Source organism: Anabrus simplex, chromosome 1, assembly GCF_040414725.1.
Source record: "Anabrus simplex isolate iqAnaSimp1 chromosome 1, ASM4041472v1, whole genome shotgun sequence".
Lineage (NCBI taxonomy): Eukaryota > Metazoa > Arthropoda > Insecta > Orthoptera > Tettigoniidae > Anabrus > Anabrus simplex.
The window spans coordinates 718,064,659-718,070,658 of NC_090265.1; the positions used below are offsets into that span (position 1 = coordinate 718,064,659).

Sequence of the window (6,000 nt, forward strand, 5' to 3'; positions counted from 1 at the left end):
CTAGTAAGAAAAATAGATTTGTAACAGTGCCACAAATTCACGAAATATTGAGGTGCCTAGAAGCAAAGTCAGCAATCTCCACTTTGAAAACTTTTACAGTAGAAGCAAAAAACTTTTAGAGGTGTTCATGGAACGAAAATCGATCAATAATTATTTGGGTACGTGAACTGACATCAGAAAAGCAACTGTACATAATATTTTTATTATAAAACAACTGTGAGACAAGATAATAGAGCTTTTAATTAGGTGATTGCTGCTTTTGCTTCTCATATGTGAATTTTGCTGACTTTGCACCTCAGATGGCGAGGAAAGTCAAGTTTCTAGCAGAGCTCTGAATTTATTTGAATGCTTGAAATTAAAATATGGATTACAACAAATTATTATATCTGCAATAAAAGATGCTCTGAAATAGTGTTTCACAAAATAAGCACTCCCAGTTTTTTGGGTCCGTTTTGTTGGAACTGTATAAACATTAAAACGTAAGTTATCTTCTACACACACAATTCTGGAGAATTCCATTAGTTAACATGCACAGTCATTATTATCTGCCTTGATAGGCAAATCGGATGGATTGGCATTGTCAGTTAGAGGCTTGTAAAAATCCATTTGTCGGACTGAGATTTTCGCTTCAATGCTTTGACTATTTGCTGTACGTCGCACCGACACAGGTAGGTAGGTCTTATGGCGACGATGGGATAGGCAAGGTCTAGGAGTGGGCTGAAAGCGGCCGTGGCCTTGTATTAAGGTACAGCCCTTATGCTACCGGGCTAAGACCGTTGAGAGTAGGCTAGCCCATCACCTTGACGGCCTAGGGGCGATTGCGCAAGATGGCGGATATATCCATCTTCCTTGTGCTGCCGAGCCCTCTGATGAGAGTAGGCTAGCCCATCACCTTGACAGCCTAGGGGCGATTGCGCAAGATGGCGGATATATCCATCTTCCTTGTGCTACCAGCTCAGATCGTTAAAAGATCACGATCGCTGGCTGCGCGGTTTGGGTGACGTAGCTAACAGCATGCATTCGGGAAATAGTGGGTTTGAACACCGCTGTCAGCAGTCCTGAATATGGTTTCACATTTTTTCACCAGTCAAAACGTAGCTATCAGCATACAATCGGGAAATAGTGGGTTCGACCACCACTGTCAGGTAAGGTAAGAGAGACGGGGAAGAACCTATGTCGTCAGTAGATTTACGTGGTTTCCTGTTTTTCACTAGGTAATTTCAACGTGAGAGTAGACAATGAAATGTCTCTAGTTTTCAATTCTATAAGATTAAAATGTTACAATCAAAAATTCAGTGTTTTAAACAGCTGTTGTATGTGTCGACTAAAAAGGGCGTTGCCTGAGCAGCCGTCCCTAGAAACAAGGTAAGTGAACATTATACATTTCCGATCCCTCTCACAACACATCTTATCTGCATGGTGGTTGTGATTATTGATTAAAGAGGAATCACACTTCTATTTCTCTCCCTTGTGAACAAAGTTTGAATCTCATGTTTTTTATTCTAACTATGGTGTTAGAACAGGGTTTGAATCCATGACTTTTCCCCTTAACACAATATGATGTACGATAAAGATTTTTCATTGGTATCCCCTGCTAAGTAGTAAAATCATTTTATCTGCACAGTAGTATGATTTTTAATTTTGTTACGGTAACTAAATCAGAGATCGAAATCTATCTATACCGATTTTCTCTGTTTCATGTGTCAGTGTTCGAATCCCGCAAAATCCATCTCCTTAACACAATATGATGTAGGACAAAGTTTTTTCATGGTATCCCCTGCTAACTAGTAAAATAATTTTATCTGCACAGTGGTATTGATTTAAGAGGAAGTACAGCTGTACGTCGGATGGAGACATACAACATTTGCACGTTCTACAATCAATTCCATGTGAGAAGTGCGTTTCTTATCATGTATCAACAGAGAGATTAGTGTTTAAATCGCATAATGCACGCATTAGAGAAAGGGAACAGAGTTTGAATCTCATAATGTTTTTATTCTGTTATGTTTTGCGCTATACGTTTTTCTATTCTGAACACTAATAGTCAACATGTTGTGTCTTGTCGGATGAAGACATGCAGCATTAGCTTGTTCTACAATCAATTCTAGTGTGTGTTAATTGTAACAGGATTGAACTGCTCTTGCCGAATGGAGACACACAGCAGAGTAACTATTGTGTTTACGTTAAAAGTGTTTTGTCCTGAACACTAATAGTCAAAATGTTTTGTCTTATTCTACAATCAATTCGGAATTTTTGCTCATTGTAACAGGATCGAACCTGTTTTGTCTTGTCGAATTGAGACATATAGCATGGTAACTACTGTATGTTTGGGTTAAAATGTTTTCTGTTCTGAACACTAATAGTCAACACGTTTTGTCATGTCAGATGAAGATATACAGCATTAGCTTGTCAATTCTATATTTTTGCTAATTGCATTCTGTAACTGGATTGAACCTGTTTTGTCTTGTAGGATGGTGACATACAGTATTTTCTTATCCTACATACAATTCTATATTTTTGCTTGCTGATTGCAATCGAAAAAGTTTTACCTTCTCCTTACCGCATCCTCCTCCTACCGCTCCCTCCGCAATCGAAAAGGATAAAAACTTATGCGACGAGGAAAAGAGGACAACGCTACATCAGTGTAATAAGTATATTTGCACATTTTTGTGATGTGACGTTCAATTCTAATAGCGCAGGAAGGCATCTGTCCGTAGAAAGAGGGATTGTGCTAACCTCAGGAGGAGGAGTTGCCCTTTTGCCATACGGTTGAAGTGGAGGAGCCCTTTTGCCCTTTTGCCAAAATGATGAGGAGGAGCCCTTTTGCCAGGAGGAGGAGCCCTTTTGCCCTTTTGCCAAACGGATAAGGAGTTGGTGCCCTTTTACCCTCTTGCCAAATTGTCGGGGAGGAACTATGTCGTCAAGGCAGCTTGCTTAATTCTCTCTCCAAAATAGTGTCGGGAAGGGACCATGTCGAGAAGGGCAGCTTACTTTAAAACTATGTCGGGAAGGAACATGTCAAACAGGGCAGCTTGCATAAAGCTACGTCGGGTAAGGGTCTTGTCGAGAACGGCAGCTTGCTTTAAAACTCTGTCGGGAAGGGTCATGTCGAGAAGGGCAGCTTGCATGAAAACTATGTCAGGAAAGAACCTGTCGAGAAAGGCAGCTTGCCTGTAGTTAGGCCTCATAGCTTTAGGATGATTCAAAAATTTCCGCAGCGTGGCTGTCCCTTCAAGGTAAAATTAAATTCCGCGCTCACTACATGGTTCAGATGGTAGCAGTGAGATTTGGCGCTGTTAAGATGGTAGCAGTAAGTTCACTCTTTTAAATTCCGCGCCCACGTGGTTAAATATGGCAGCTGTCATCCTGTCAGCTGTCAAAAAAGCATGTGGATTTCAAATTCCGCGCCCCTATATGCATAAGGTGGTAACAGTGAGGTTAGGGTCTGTCAAGATGCCAGTACTAACGTTAGCCATGTTCACTTGTTTAAACTCCGTGGCAAAATAAGTGCACCTGTTTAAGACTTGTCAGCTGTCAAAAAGCACGTGGATTTTAAATTCCGCGCTCCTAGATGGCAGCAGTGAGGATAGGGTCTGTTAAGATGGCAGCACTGAGGTTAGCCGCGTTTACATTTTTTAAATCCATGCCCACATGTTAGGACCTGACAGTTGTCAAAAGCACGTGGATTTTAAATTCCGCGCCCCTACATGTATAAGTTGGCATCAATGAGGTTTCGCCCTGTTAAGATGGCAGCACTGAGGTTAGCGATGCTCTGTTGTCCATGAAAGTAAGGTTAGGGTCTGTCAAGATGACATCTGTCAAAACGCACGTGGATTTTAAATTCCGTGCCACTACGTGCGTAATGTGGCAGCAATGAGGTTTATACCCCTTCAAGATGGCAACAGTGAGGTTAGCGTTTGTCCTTAAAAGTGAGGTCAGGGCCCGTTTGAAAGCAGTCAAAAGCACGTGGATTTTAAATTCCACGCCACCACGTGCTTAAGGTGGCAGCAATGAGGTTTAGCCCCGTCAAGATAGCAGCAGTGAGGTTAGCGATGCTCTGTTGTCTATAAAAGTGAAATTAGGGTCCGTCGAGATGACAGCTGTCAAGAAAGCACGTGGAATTTAAGTTCCGCGCCCTTACATGCATAAGGTAGCAACAGTGAGGTTTAGCGCTGTCAAGATGGCTGCAGTGAGGTTAGCAATGCTCTGTTGTCCATAAACGTGAGGTTAGGATCCGTCAAGATGACAGCTGTCACATTGACAGCTGTCAATAAGCACGTGGCCAAGCACGTGGCTTTGTTTTAAAAACAAGAGCACGTGGTCGTGACATCACGGTCACGTGGTCATGATGTCATGGGGCCAATGACCTTGGCCAGGGTCAATGACCTCGGGTGCTACGCACCAGAAACAAATGCTGACGCTTGTATCCAGAACCGCTATTGCTCCCCCACTGCCGACAATGGGGTTCGAACCCACTATTTCCCGGATGCAAGCCCAGAGCTACGTGACCCAAACCCCGCAGCCACTCGATCGGGATGCTCCCAGGTGGAGAGACCTTGAGGTCCTTTTAGTTGCCTCTTACGACAAACAGGTGTTACCGTGGATGTTATTCTACCGTCCCCAACCCACAGGGGGAGGGGTAGTAAAAGAACGAGAGTTGACCAAGGGAGGTTTATAGGATAGATGGAAGTGAGGAGCCTGGCACAAGTAAGTGGAAACAATGTCAGACTCAGCTTTGGACCCTGTGGTGACCTCCCCCTGTGGGGTGGGTCTGGTAGAATAACACCCATGGTATCCCCTGCCTGTCATTAGAGGCGAGTAAATGGGCTCTGGGGGCTCTTAACTTGAAAGCGTGGTTTGGCTACCATGGGGCCTTTTGCTGAATCCTGGCATTGCTTCTACTTACTTATGCCAGGTTCCTCACTTTCATCTATTCTATCCGATCTCCCTCAGCAAGTCCGGCTCCATGACTAAGTGGTTAGCGTGCTTACCTTTGGTCACAGGGGTCCCGAGTTCCATTACCGGCAGGGTCGGGAATTTTTACCATAATTGTTTAATTCTACTTTCACGGGGGCGGGTGTATGTATTGTCTTCATGATCATTCCATCCCCACCACGACGCTCAGCTTGCCTGCGGACGTCGAATCAAAAGACCTGCATCTGGCGAACCGAACGTGTCACCAGACACTCCCGGTTCAAAAAGCCATACACCATTGAATTTTTTCCCTCGGTGAACTCTTGTTCTTTTCTGTCTTTCTTTGGTCGATATGTTCATTTTTGAACTGTCGGATCCCTTCCATTTTCTCTCTCTGATCAGTGTTAATAGAGGATAGTTGTCCAGTTGTACTTCCTTTTAAAACAATAACCACTACCACCTGCACCTCCTGTGGTCACCAACGCACACTTCGGAGAAGAGAGTCGTCTGTTGTTCGTCTTATAGTCACCTGTGACGACAGGGAAGGGGATACCGTGAATTAATTATACCTGGCGTACGGGTTACCGTGATCAACAAGGCGGTTCCCCCAGGGTGAGGCCCTTGCATTGCACTTAGCTTGGCTTGACCCCTGCGAATACCCCAAATGTGGGTATCTCGGGCGCGTAATTTTTGGTGCCGCGTGCTTCCCATACACACAGCTCAGGAAGCAGGGGCTTTGTATAAGTAGATTTCCAGTTCAAACTCCCAGTATGTCGCCAACTCCCCTGCTCTTCCTGTGCAGCTGATCGGTCTACTCTTACTGAATGCTTGCATATTCATATCACTGTATGCGCGAGTTTCGTTGGGCACTGGCTTTACGGGGAAGTGGGCACAGTTGAACGAGATGAGCGCAGCTTTAGCGTTAATTTCCGCACTACTGCCAACCAATGAGAGAAATAGGGAACAATAATGAATCAAGCTTAGCTTCAACAATGTTTACTTAATACAAACCGGTACAAGACACGTGTACTTAGTATATACCAGCGCAGTACTTTCTACTTATAAGTATCCCGTGTGCACTAATGA

General features: G+C 44.0%; 1 non-coding gene across 1 annotated transcript; it reads left to right on the forward strand.

The window, feature by feature from the left end:
* Window positions 1–5,475: 5,475 nt before the first annotated feature.
* On the forward strand, window positions 5,476–5,632 carry LOC136859075 (U1 spliceosomal RNA). The gene has a single exon (XR_010858832.1). It is a non-coding gene; the product is annotated as a U1 spliceosomal RNA (small nuclear RNA).
* The last annotated feature ends 368 nt before the right edge of the window (window positions 5,633–6,000 follow it).